The sequence below is a fragment of the Lissotriton vulgaris genome, chromosome 1_2 (assembly GCF_964263255.1).
Source record: "Lissotriton vulgaris chromosome 1_2, aLisVul1.2, whole genome shotgun sequence".
Classification (NCBI taxonomy): domain Eukaryota; kingdom Metazoa; phylum Chordata; class Amphibia; order Caudata; family Salamandridae; genus Lissotriton; species Lissotriton vulgaris.
This window is the reverse complement of record NC_141686.1, coordinates 97209824-97222823: the sequence shown is the minus strand read 5'-3', so window position 1 is coordinate 97222823 and position 13000 is coordinate 97209824. Positions and strand designations below refer to the sequence as shown.

The 13000-nt window shown below is 49.1% G+C and overlaps 1 protein-coding gene across 2 annotated transcripts in view; it reads left to right on the top strand.

Moving 5' to 3' along the window:
• BID (BH3 interacting domain death agonist) overlaps positions 1 to 13000 on the top strand; it is a 353803-nt gene that overhangs the window by 97938 nt on the left and 242865 nt on the right. Inside the window, exon 1 of one of the 2 annotated variants that reach the window (XM_086952900.1) lies at positions 1235 to 1253. The exons of the other annotated variant lie outside the window; for it this stretch is intronic. The gene's annotated coding sequence lies outside the window, so the exon portion shown is untranslated. Of the gene's footprint in view, positions 1 to 1234; positions 1254 to 13000 lie in introns of those variants that run through there. 2 annotated transcript variants of the gene reach the window in all.

Below are 13000 nucleotides of genomic sequence, written 5' to 3'. Positions count from 1 at the left end.
CGTGTTTCATCGCTATTGCGAATCCTCAGGGCTATAATGGCTGTGTCAAAACCAGAAGGTCGCGCAGCTGGTGATAATTCTGACCCAGCCGGGCCCGTGACCGTCGAGATGAGGAAGAATCAGGGGACTGTTCTCCAAACAGTATATAGCGGTTGTATGGTGTCCCGAGATGAAGCAGACGTCAAAAGACTGGGTGGTCTTGAAATAGTTGGTTTATGTCATTTGTAATCAGTAATGGTCTCAAGGGGTTTAGTGGTTATAGACAACCCAGCTTGGAGTCGGGCCGTTTTCCTGTTTGGACGTCCAAACAGGAACGCAGCCCGGTGAGACCACACTCTGCTACCTGGCCTCTGATACATGGAGACTCTGGCGTCCTCTTGAATATTATGGAAGTTGTACCCGACTCCAAGCTGGGTTGTCGGTCGGTTATGGGCCCGGCTGGGTTGGAATTATCACCAGCTGCGCGACCTTCTGGTTTTGACACAGCCATTATAGCCCTGAGGATTCGCAATAGCGATGAAACACGTGCCGGCTGGCTGTTTGACATAATAAAGGACTCCAACGGACTACTCTCCCTCTGGAGCTTCCGAGATAATTCTGTCGCTTTGTTCTTTGTACTATTTGTTCACATGTCACATAATATATGTTTTACTGTTGTCTGTTCCACAAAATCCTGTTTATATTACATACATTCTTTGAATCAGAGTAAATATTAAGGGAGGCTCTACAAATAACACAAGCATTGTATATTCATTATTAGAAATGAACATAATAACTTTTATGTATAAAAACAATCTAGTGCAGGCATAACCCTTAAACTTGAGCAAAATGCTTCTCTCGTCAGGATGCTGGAGAGATTCAATCAGCCCCGTGTGTAGCAGCGCGTAAAGTAGCAGTAGGGAAGCGAATGCCGCTCAGATGGGGGCAGGGGGGGGGGGGACGACGGGAGGGGTTAATCTACCGGGCATGATGATCACGCCCCCTTGAGAGACTACCAACACAGTTTTTTCATCCAATTTAAAGCACTGCCTTGATGCCCCCAGTAATTCAATGTAGTTTACATGTTGAAAGCTTGTTGTTGGTTTTAGTAGGAGTGAAATTAGTGCGCAGCGCGCGGTTTTTTTTTGTCGTAAGCGCATGCGTATTATGTTCGAACGTTATCTATTGTTCAACCGCCGCGCGGAGAGATCGTGCACCCGAGACCCCACGCAGTACTGAGAAGTCAGGCAAATCTGTTTCGTTATTTACCCACGGTACGTGTTTTCATCATTCACAGGCCAATCCTCTTCAGATGTAAAGTGAGAAGTCAAGGCTAAAAAAAACATGTATTAACACGGCGAAGAGGCAATTCACTAGAAGGGCCGTTAGTCAGACTTGATTTTCAATCTGCTTATTCATTATCCTCATTTGTATTTATTATAGCGCAAAATATTTTTATGTATCAATGTATTCATGCTTATCCACATTTTAATAAAGCAGGTTTGTTTTCTCTCAGGCAATGTCTGACCCGTGTACATGAATGCCAAAGATCCCAACAGACCTGATTCCGGCGGGAGAGTCCAGTTTTTAAAGCCCTAAATGGGTTTATTTTATATATATATATATATATATATATATATACATATATATATATATATATATATATATATATATATATATATATATATATATATATATATATATATATATATATATAATTTTTTTTAAACTCCCTATTTACCACGTTCAAAATGTTGGCATGTATGCCGCGTATGTGTCCACATTACAGGGCCTCTCCTCCAAACTATTTGACCGCCGTTCCGTTCTTTTAGCTGCATACTTAGAGAATGTATTTAAAATGCATATATATTGTTTATATTTCGCCTTTCGATTAGCAGCAGCACTTTCTCTTAAACAACTGCACATCTTACATGTCAGTGGCGCTGAATCTTTCAATTCATGGGCTTTAGATAAGAGACGCTTTTTGTGGAGCATATATAGTTTTTATGTTTTTTCCTATAAAACAATGACCATGATTATGCAAATATGATTCAATTAAATGTGCGGTGGAGGGGGTGGGGGTGGCATGGAATCAGATTTTGTCCAATACTTCAGATTCAGGGGTTTACTCAGTCTGCAGTGACACACATCAATCACATTCCTGAACTGAGGCAGAGTGCCTTTAGCCTTTTTTTATTCTTTCCATGAGGCCTGCCCAGCCTTGAGATCCGTACAGCCATACTACTCATGGCATGTTATTGGGTTGCACATTTGTGGTGTTGGAGCATTCCATGTTTGGAATGTATACTACATCACTGTGTAGAACTGAGAATGAACGGAACGAGGAACGAGGAACTACCGTTGGGGGAAATACATTGTAGACAGGTCGGTAAAGTGATGATGCAGAGTTGCCAATAAAGTACTTTAAATATACTCATTCTGGAAGAGTATACTTTACAACATTACATCCCTTTTAAATTCAAACAAAATAAATGTATTAGGCTGATACAGAATATCGCATGTGAGTTGCCGCTAAAACTGTAGGTTGCACCTACAATTATACCTCGGGGGATTCCTAGTGTATGAGGGTAGGTCTGCAGGGTTGGTGGTGGAAGCAGAAGGTCTAGACCTCAGGCTGGTGTCCTATCCTCATGCTCTTCCACCGCAACGTCCTCCTAGGGTTGGGTTAGACAGCTTTACTGTTCATAGGTTTGTGGTTTTGCCAACTTTTACCATCATCCCTTGTCTGGACAGGACATCCACACATCACATTGAAGAGGTATCTGGAAATTACTTCCTAGGAACTTATTGTATTGCACTGGGTCACCTGCTATGGTTTGTTTATGCTCTTCTTACTTCACTGGTGTTAGCATTGTTTCTAGCCAGCTTCTGTTGTACGCACTGTTTTTAAATGCCTACATGCCTACATCATCACGCCGGCAGAGCGATTAAATAGTACATGACACAGCGTGTATAGCCAACAACCCGGAGGCAGGCCGCATAGCAAGCAGGACTGTCTCTGAATAGTAGCACAACTTCCGGATTTTCAAACACTAGGTAGAACATCACCTGACAACAGTACAGATGAAGGAACAAAAAACAAAGAAGAATCCCCCCCAAACCACCCCCACCCTCTCCCCACCAGCCGTCTTCTTACAAAAGGGCCAATTGCAATCAAAATTACAAGGGATGCTATATAGATCATGCTGCCTAAGTCTGGGCCGTTGACTCCTGATCCATTTCAATTTCAATTTTTTTATTGACTGTGTAATTAATTAAAATCATTACAGTAAGATCCACAATAAAACAAATTCTTGTATATAACAAGCATTGGAAATGCAATAGGTCTCGCACCATTAGAGTTAGTGCTTTTAGAATTGTTTATGGTTTTTTTTTGTAAATGTTTAGCATTTTTGTTTCCTGTAGCCAATGCTAAAGTATTACAAATAAAAAAAGCCATAAACATTTCTAAAAGCTCTAACTGAAATGGTCTGAGAACTATTGCACTGTGTGAGGGTGAGGGGGAGGGTGAGTGAGGGTGAGGGTGAGTGAGGGTGAGGGTGAGTGGTTGAGGGTGAGTGAGGGTGGGTGAGGGTGAGGGGTTGAGGTTGAGGGTGAGGTGTTGAGGGTGAGTGAAGGTGAGTGAGGGTGAGGGTGAGGGTGAGTGAGGTGTTGAGGGTGAGTGAGGGTGAGGGTGAGTGAGGGTGAGGGGGAGTAGTTGAGGCTGAGTGAGGGTGAGTGAGAGTGAGGGGGAGTGAGGGGTTGAGGGTGAGGGGTTGAGGGTGCGTGAGGGTGAGGGTGAGTGAGGGTGAGGGGTTGAGGGGGAGGGGTCGAGGGGGAGGGGTTGAGGGTGAGTGAGGGTGAGTGAGTGAGGGTGAGGGGTTGAGGGTGAGTGAGGGTGAGGGGTTGAGGGTGAGTGAGGGTGAGGGTTTGAGGGTGAGGGGTTGAGGGTGAGTGAGTGAGTGTGAGGGGTTGAGGGTGAGTGAGGTTGAGGGTGGTTGAGTGAGGATGAGTGAGAGTGAGGGTGAGTGAGGGGTTGAGGGTGAGGGGTTGAGGGTGAGTGAGTGAGGGTGAGGGGTTGAGGGTGAGTGAGGGTGAGGGGTTGAGGGTGAGTGAGGATGAGTGAGAGTGAGGAAGATCACCTGCCAATGTGAGCCCAGCATTCACTCGAAAACTGAACTCCAGTTGTCTTACAGGAAGTATGCAGCGGGCGTAGATAAATGGGTGAATAGTTGCGACAGTCAGAGAAAGTGTATCAGGCCCTGCGAAGATTATATTTCTATAAAGCGTACTGGAGCTTTACAAGGCCCCTTACTATGTCAAACTCAACCCTACTTGTTGGGCCCTACGAAGGAGGTGAGGCTGGGTTGGAACAGAGGGAATCGAATCAGTAATTCGAAATAGTGCTCCCAGACATGTCACATTGGCGCTAGGCAGGAGTAAGTACGCCATCTCTGCAAAGAATGCTCATCAAACCAGAAGGCAAAATGAATATAGTTTCTACCCTGGGAGTCATCCATTAATTCTATTTTAAAGTGCCCCAGAAGTAAGGCAATGCAAGAACTCAGTTAAAGACGGTGCGAGATAACTGTATTCTAAACTTTTTTTTTCCAAACAAAAGGGGGCAAGAATTGTTCAGTTACAAAACAGCTGAACGAACTGCACTGTGCGAGTTCTTTGCTACCCATATCTTTGCGAGTTATAAGTCTACTTGGTAAAGTGCACTTCAAATTAATATTTTAAAATCGAACTTACGTTTAGGGTGCGTTTACAAGCGTGTGACAGATTCTAGCAGTTGCAGCCAATGAATATTGATACAAAAACAAATTCTTCACTTTTCTAGGGTAAAAACAAATATTTTTTTCTGTGGGGCTCGTAAAATAGAGCATGGAAAAATAAGGCTGCGCCTGAATTTAAATGAATAAAAGCCCTCACAGCGCTAAAAACAGACATCCGTAAGGAAGAGTCGCCCACAGCGTGAAACATAAAAGGGTATGCAGGGCTCTGGAAGTGTATGCTACCTCTCACATACGTACATTTTATTTAGTTCGTCCACGGACGTTATTGTATTCGAGAACACAGTGCATTGTTTCTCACAGCAAACCAGACAGCAATAGACACGGCAGTGCCATGTTATTACTACTCATTGAAATGACGTTGCAGACACAGCAGCTGCTTTAATAGATTGCCTTTTATTATATGGGTATGTAAATAGGGGGTTGCCTTACACGTCATTGTAGAGGCTGCCATGGTTTTATAAAACACATCCTTGCCCTCTCCGTCCCCCTAAAGAGGGCCGATGGCCAGCCCGGACCAGCAGCAAGTGCTCTTGGACTCCAGTCCGGCGAGGAGGAGAAGCAGCTCAAACACTAGGCTTCGAATAAAAAAAAATGCGACACGGCGGGCAGGGGAGGGCAGGGGAGGGGGCTCTACACGGTGCATTAAGTGTCTTACTAGGTGCGTTGATTTCTTGGTAGAAGGCGTGTGGATGGGACACTGTCAAAGATGCTGCTTGGATGGATCCTGTCCACTGTGGTCCACAGCTTTTAAGGCCAGCCTGATTTGATGGATGAATTTCGCCAGTCTTGCCAAGATCATTGTGGTGGTATTGGACAGACATAATGCTGATGCTTCGCTACAAGACTTTATGTTCTTACTAAGGCAAATTGGGCGCAGCAGTCGCCGTCGATCATTGTTGAGGTTTGGGCAGCAACGGTATTAGTTGAAGAATCTGCAAATATTTGGGGCAAGTAATTTCCATTATATCTCTCGTTAGCAAGTCCAAAAAGGGTGCCCACCTACTCCCGCCACTCTCATGGACATACGATCCATTGCTAGCAGGTGCCATAAGCGATGTATCAATGATAGCTGGTCAGGTTCTGAGGTTGTACCCCACAGAGCTAGGATGACTTGCCGGGCAGCCAAAAGTGCGAGAGCTATCTGCCTATCCCGCAAGGATTTTAGTGGAAAAACCTTAGGATGTGAAAGATCAAGTAGTGTATACTCTGGAGCTCTGGGCAGTGCTATGGCAAAAACCTTGACTATGTTATCATGAACCTCAGTCCAATAGTGTTGAAGTTTTGAACAATGCCACAGTAAATGCGCTAAAGTCCCTGTCATCCCACATCCCCTCCAGCAGTGATCTGTCTTACTCTTGTCCCAACTCTGGATGCAGGCAGGCGTGTAATACCAATAGGAGAATAGCTTGAAAGCTGCTTCCACCCCCGCTGTATTGTGCGCTGTGTGGTGAATGCGGCATAGGATGTATTCCCACTCCTTGAAGACACACTTGTTCCCCTGATCTCCCCAACCCCCCCTCCCCCCACCCTCCCGAGTCTCCCTCTGATCAGATCGGATCTTAGCGCTGGGATACTTACGGGTGACTACGAGCTTTATAAAACCCAATAATAATAATAATAATAATAATAATGTCTGCGGCCTACCCAATTCCGTCTCCCAGCGAACCTGCGCCTTCGTGCGTGTTAGATAGGGACCCGGAGGGTCGGCCGAGAACAGGGGGAGAGGCCTCCGGTGAGGGCCGTCTCCAGCGATCGTACAGACAAGTAACTTCCCCCCCACAGATGGACACCACACAAGGATGAGGCCAACACTCTTTATATACGATTCTTGAGGGCAAGTTATCAACGGTACAGTGAGGTCGGGACACGAGGGTCCTCTGAATTCTAGTCTCTGAGGGGGAAAGGGTAGCAGGACAGTCTTGGTACCGGTCTGGTACGGGGGTGGCAAGATGGTTAGCTCACAATCCTCGAGCTCGGAGTTCTGGAAGGTCGGGCCGCGGCAGCGCCAGCAGGCTAGGATGATCAGTCTCGATTGCGAAGGGCCGCGGCAGCGCCAGCAGGCAAGGGCGATGGTTCACACAAGGATGGGCCGCGGCAGCACCAGCAGGTCCCGACGAAGGTGTAGGTTGCAGAGGGCCGCGGCAGCGCCAGCAGGCAGGAACGATGGTTCACAAGGATGGGCCGCGGCAGCGCCAGCAGGTCCCGACGAAGGTGTAGGTTGCAGAAGGCCGCGGCAGCGCCAGCAGGCAGGATCGATGATTCACAAGGCAGGGCTGCGGCAGCGCCAGCAGTCCGTCAAGGATGAGTTCTTCAAGGTGTCTCTCGACTCCAGGATACAACTGCCTTCCTGCTCTGGAGCTGCCCCAGTTATAGGTCTGGCCTCCTTTGATGTCCGGACCCTCGCTCTTGGAGGTCGGGAGGTCCGGGATGAGGGAGTCCAGACACCCAGCAGGGGGGTGGAGCCAGTGCCCGGGGAGGCTGGGGGCGATCGGCACCTGGCGGGGGAGAGCCATCGACACTCCTCTCTCCCATTGACCTGCCAAGTGGTCCGTTCACCTCCTGGGTGGATGGTGGTGCCTCGATGTCGGGGCCTGGCCAGGCCCAGGGTTGGGGTCGAGCTGCTGCCACGCGGCCTCGTGGTGCAGTGTCCAAGATGGCGGCTGGGCCGGGGCAATGGTGCTGACGGAGGCCCGGGACAGCCGGTGTCGTGGTGTTCGGGAGCAGGCGTCCCGTTGGGGACGGGTTGCGGGTTGCTTCTGTGGGTTGCCCGGGTGGTTCGTCTGGTGACACCGGGAGAGCTGGTGTTCGGGTCTTATTATGCAGGGAGGGAGCGGCCCCTTCACGAGGCCTGTCCAACAGTGCGTTTTGGAGTTTGGTCCACCAGTAACATAGCATACAATTCAGAAACTAGGCGACAGTAGTCGCTTTTACGGACCAACCAGCTTTCAAAGCTGGTTCGAGGCCCGGACATGTGGGAGAAGTTAGCGGGCATAGTGACCCAGTGACCCAGATGCCTATAGGGGAATTTGTCCGCGTCAGTAGGTAAAAGGCCATAGTCAAGTCGGACCTGCGCAAATGGGATCAGCCACTCTCTATCAAAGAGGGAACCAACTCTTTTTCAGCCAGCCTCCCTCCAACGGGGGAAGACCACCAAGCCCTGACCCGGAGGGAAAACACCATGTAAGGGGTCGAGATCACCCCATTAACTCTGAGGCATGCCATGGGTTTTTCATAAAGGAAGCTTATTAATCTAATGAAGTTGGGGCAGAGTCCCAGCTGGGCCAACAGGGCGAAGAGGTATGGTCATTCGAGGGGATCAAATGCCCTAGTGGCATCACAAAAAATTACAGCAGCACTGAGGGAGGGTTTGATGGTCTATGAGAGTGCAAATAGATGTGGAGATTGTGAGACATGGCTCGCCCTGGCACAAAACGCGATATGTCCGATTGCACTATGAGAGGGAGCAGTCGAGAGGCAATCAGTTTTGCTAGGATTTTATTATCCATATTAATCATGGATAGTGGTCTGTAGGATTTGCATCGCTGTGGGTCTTTGCCTGGCTTCAGAATAGTCTCTATTAGTTTCTCGCAGGAACTGGGGCAACACTTTGTGTTCCAGAGATTCCCCACACATGCTAATAAGGTGCAGTGACAAAAGAGGCGCATTCTCTTTATAAAAAGCAGCCGTAAGTCCATTTAGACTTGGGGCTTTATTGCTGGGCATGGCTCTAATAACCTGCACAACATCTTCCTTTGTGAACGACTATTCTAGGTACCTGCGGTTACCATTCTCCACCTAGAACAATTGCTCTAAGTCAAAAAATGAGTTAAGATCTGATGGCATGTCGGGTCAGAGTGTTGTGTACAGCGAGGAATAGAAATTGGTCATCTCCCTCTGCACAGCAGGCAGCCCGGTCACAATATCGTCGTCCTCCATCCGAATTCAGTAATATAGTCGCTGGCCCTGGGTCATGGCAGCCAGCGTCCTACCTTCCCCATCTCATTCCCCATATCATCTGGCGCACGCCTCTTTCCATAAGTAAAGTATTTCCCGCTGTGCTGCTTTCTTTAACTCATTAAGCTTGCTTTGTATGCTGGCCAACGTAGGCGAGCCGCTGTCTGCATAAATTGTAAGTTCTTTCTCATGAATTTCGGTTTCACAGCGCATTAGGTCACTATGCAGCGCTCGCAATACACCTGTCTGCTTTGCTATACATGCCTCTCGTATCACAGTCTTGTATGCCTCCCAAACGGTTGAGTGGGAATCCACCATGCCAACATATTCCACAATGGACGTTCGGATACCTTCCCTGAACCCCCTGGTCCTGCAAATTACATGCTGGCAGACGCCATATATAGACACATGAATGAAACTCGTTTGGGGAAACCCTACAAAGTACAAGGGCATGATCCGATTGAGTGCGCGGCAGGTGGGAGACTTTGCTGTTCCAAGCATCCCCCCTACGCGTTGCTAGCCAATAGTCCGTGTGCAACCAGGTCATGTAAGCTGAGGTCATGCACCTTCCCTCTTCGCTAGCACCATGCCTGATCTGCCATAGATCAATAACTTCATTATCAGCAGTGATAGCTTGTAGCAGAGAAGCTGCCCATGGGTGAGGACATAGAGAGTCCCCAGATCGATCTATTAGTGGGTCTAACACCACATTAAAATCTCCTCCTCCCCCAAATGATCGCACCAGGGCTCAACGTGCCCGCAAGTCACCATACCTCAGTGAGAAAGGTGGGATCATCCACATTGGGGTCGTAAATAGATATAAACCGTAGCGCATGTCCCTATAGGGAACCAGACATATCGCTCCTGTTTATTGCAGAGGGCCTGGTGAATGCACCAGGGCAGTCCCTGATGAGAATTTCGTCTTCCTGGGCATAGTTTGAGTAACACACAACGTGTCGCTCCCCTATCCAGCCCGCCCATAATCGCGGTACAGTGAGTTACATCAGGTGCAACTCTTGCAAGAAGCAAATATCAGCACCGAGCCACGGCGGGAACACAATCACAAGTTTCGTCTTACGTCTATCATTCAAGGCATGGACATTCCACGTAATACAGTTCAGTATTGCCATGCTAGTGCTGGTGAAGCGTGCAGGGGCAGCAGCCCTGCCATCAGATAGAAGCTCACATTCAAGCCTTTAGCTGTGCGCCACGTGGCAGAGGGAGGGGGGAATAAGGGAAAGAGGTGGAAAAGGCACACCAACTGTTGCAATCAACATTACCAAACAACACCCACCCGCACCCATACAGCCCCCCAGCCAGGCTGAATGCAGACATCCCACCCCAAACAATGGCATCAAGTGGCCAACATTGTAAAAACAGCTAGGAAATCATCCCACGAGGGCAAACTAGCACCCTGGCACACTCACAGCTAGGGGAAGGCTGGGTGGCCAGAGGAGGCAGTTGATCAGCAGATCCTACTCGCAATGCAGCGATATACCCAGAGCAACATTTTCATTTGGGCTGTGACCAGAGACCCAGGCAGCAAGGCCGACCCACTGGGTATCCCCGCCAGCCTGACCCAGTACCTGGGCAATGCGCAGCCACTCGCTCGAGGGCAGCACGTAGTTGTGCCTGTTGTTAGTCGTTGTCACTGATGTGGCCTGAGTTGGCATTGTTCGGTTCAGCATGCTGTCTGTCTGCTGTCAGTGGGAGTCCTTTAACAAATTTGTCTGCCACCTTTGGATCATTGAAGTACGTGTTTTTCCCTGCATGGAAGATATGTAGTTTGGCTGGATACAGGAGGAAGTATTTGGCGTCGGTCTTGAGACGGGATCGCTTGATGGGCAGGAAATCTCTTCTGGATGTTTGGGCTACCATTGAGAAGTTGGGGTAAAAGAACACATTACTACCCTGGTAGCTGAATGTCTGTTTGTCTCTGGCTGACATAGGACACTGCCTGTGTCCCTGTAGTTTAATAAGCGAGCAATTATAGGGCGGGACGATTTTCCAGGCTGGCGTTGAGTACCTGGTGATCTATGCACCCTTTATACTATGCACACTGCAGAGAGCTCCTTCCCAAAGAGAGTGCGGAGCATCCACTCCACAAAGCCCTCCATACGGCCCATTGGGGTGGATTCCTATCATTCGATTGTTTCTACTTGACTGAGCCTCCAAATCTTCATTTGTGTTTGGAATAACTTCCTACACCTTTCCATTTGTACCAGTCTTTCACTTAGCACTGCTTTATTGGCCTCCACCAGCGACTTGTGTAGCCCTAGCTGGCCGATGTGCTCGTCATGACTATCCACTTTCTCCTTGAGGTGGTCGAACCTATCTGTGAGCAGATCTATTTTACTATCAATGGCAGTCAGCGTGTTTTTCTTAGTATAAGGACATAGCTTGTATATCAGGCTCATTGGGTGAGCTCTCAGTGCACCCCGTGCGTAGTATTGGTTCTCTAGGGGTGCGTCTGCAGTGCACGTCTATTTTCACTGCTTAAAGGACAGCTTGGTCTGTTTGCCATGCAGCCTTCTCCATCTTGAAGTCGAGGAGGCGTCAGCAACCAGCAATCGACGAGGATCTTTAGGTCCTATGCACCGTCAGCCAATCCGCGGTGCGGTCCTGGCTTCCCCTGACCTATCCAACCCCGGGGGCACAAGCAGACCGCTTGGCTCAATTGTGTCTCCACTAAGCGACGATCCACTCTGGAGGGGCACGAGCAGGCCAGATGCAGGTAGTTTACAGTAGTGGCCCCCAGAGCCAGCAGATCAGACCGTTTCATGGCAGGTAGTTGGACAGTTTCCTATTAAGCATTTGGTGCCAGTTAGTTTGCAGAGGCAGCCCCCAGCACCACTGAGGTGAGGTAGTATATCATTGGCATGCAGGCAGTCAGCTACTCAAGAGCTTGGCCCCAGTTGGACTACATGGCATCCGGACCGTGAAGGAAGTTCCCCCTGATGCTGCCTCAGGCTTCATGTCCCTTGGGGGACCCTGCTTTTCAAATGTCCACCTCCAGTGAGAGGGCCCCCACTCTGGGCACTGGCCTCCAAGCAGCCCCCACAATACAGTCTCTCTGGGGCCAGGCCCCAGATCGGCTCCCTCATCTGAATGAGGCTGCGCGGCATGGGTCTGTCCCCTTCCTGCAGTCTTCCTGGTTCCACTGTGGCACGAGCTCTCTCCCTGCATGGACCGGCTCCCACCTTGTGTGACAACTGAACCAGCTGCGGCTCATTGGGCGGCATTCGGGCTATCCTGCACTAGGTCCCCATCGACCGAGCAGGCCCAAAGGACTCACCCACAAATCCAGCGGCACCCGCAGGTCCGACAGCAGCTGCACTCAGGCAGCCTGCCCCTCCCTGTCCATTAAGCCGCCGCCTTGTAGGGTCCCCCTGAGCACGCACCAGCTCTCAGCAGGGGGTTACTTGAATATTTCATGGCAGCACACTGGTCAGGCCATCTCTGCTTCCCTGGCTGGACCTGCACATCGGCCCTCCACCCAGCCGCTTTCCTTGTAGGCCGCAGGTCCTCCGCCGCAGCCATAATCATCCTAGCACATCAGGCATCTGTAAAGGACGACTTCACTGGTGCAGCAGGATCAGCTGCAATTAGGTACCAAGATGCGAGGGTAGATAAGTGCAGGAGGATTCCTCCAGCCGTCAGAGACTCACAGAGTGATGGCCATGTTGCGGCCAGGCTCTCGAGTGCTCCCCTTTGTTGTACACACTCATACGATGCCATAGGTGTCAACCGAACAGGGGATTATGCAGGGGCATAGTGTGTGGTGCAGTGAGTAGAAGTCGATATACCCTCAAAAATGATGTATTGCCCATTCAATTTTGGCATTCTGTTCTACAACCATATTCAGTCTCTCATTCTGTGTATGCATAAATCTTCAACCTTCCTGTTGGCTTGGGGCTACAAAGGGATGATCTTTCAGTGCTTGATGCCCCCCTCATCTATTAATGCTTTTATGCCAGGGTCTTAAAAGGGGGGTTCTGTTGTCCTTTTTGACAGATTTGGGAAGGCTGCCTAGATTTGGGAATGCTGCCTAGATTTTCTTAAGTTTAGACTGGTACTGCTTGAAGGTTGTTGTGTTTACAATCTCCACCGTCAGGAAATTTGTGCATGCATCAATTTAGCAGTTGCATCCCATTGTGGAGTGGAAGTAGTTTGTGAAGGAGATGAGGAATATGTCCTTGTCATCAATCTCCATAGTTAGCTGGTTGGGTTTGCCGTCTTCGTGTTTTCTCTGCTATAGTAGACCTCAT